This window comes from Halyomorpha halys, unplaced genomic scaffold (assembly GCF_000696795.3).
Source record: "Halyomorpha halys isolate HHAL.00 unplaced genomic scaffold, Hhal_1.1 Scaffold350.1, whole genome shotgun sequence".
Lineage (NCBI taxonomy): Eukaryota > Metazoa > Arthropoda > Insecta > Hemiptera > Pentatomidae > Halyomorpha > Halyomorpha halys.
The window spans coordinates 928506-929278 of NW_027107986.1; the positions used below are offsets into that span (position 1 = coordinate 928506).

At 35.6% G+C, this 773-nt stretch overlaps 1 protein-coding gene across 1 annotated transcript in view; it reads right to left on the bottom strand.

Annotated features, from left to right (window-relative positions):
• Positions 1-773, bottom strand: part of S1P (membrane-bound transcription factor site-1 protease) — a gene marked incomplete in the record, with an annotated part of 80081 nt that overhangs the window by 2148 nt on the left and 77160 nt on the right.

Consider the following 773-nt stretch of genomic DNA (forward strand, 5'->3'; position numbering starts at 1 on the left):
TTTCCAGCAGACACCAAGTGTCAAATTGCACCTCCATTAGGTGCTGTGGAATGTGCAATGGCAATCACCATACATGGCTTCACCATCAGAATCACATATATAAATAAAATACATATATAATTCATCCCAATTATTCATTAAAATAATGGTATTGGACAAGCATTATGTTGGAGAAGCACTCCACCACTCAAGTCCAAAATAGTTACAGTTTGATTTAAACCTATGAGTCATAGCATTTATATTTTATCCAACTCATAGTGCTATTAGTACTAGTAATTTAGGTTACCAACCCCAACACATGAAAAAAATCCTAGACCACAAGAACTCATGAGAAGGGTCTGGGATTCAGTATTTGATAAATATGTACAACCAGGGTTTTTTTTTTGTATGATCCCCTCCCCTCCCCGGTCATTTTTAACATACAGGGGGATGGGGAAGGGGTTATCTAAAGGTGACCAACCTACTCTAGCCATTATGGGGTTTCAGTTTTCCATTCTGTGGGACTGCCACAAAGATAAAAGTCGACCTGCCAGGCCGGATTCGAACTGGTGCCACAGTAGTCACTTAACTCCCTCAGCTAAAAATGCCCCATTGTCTTGTAGTTTGTATTTGGTGCTTTTTAACTCTTATAATCTCATTAATAGTTCAAAATCATATTTGTAATTATTAATTTAAAATTAAATTGTGAACCAATTATTTTTCGACTGTATATACTCATCACTAAGATTATTAGCTTGCGTTACAATTTAATTTTTTGTGTTATTTTTTACAAT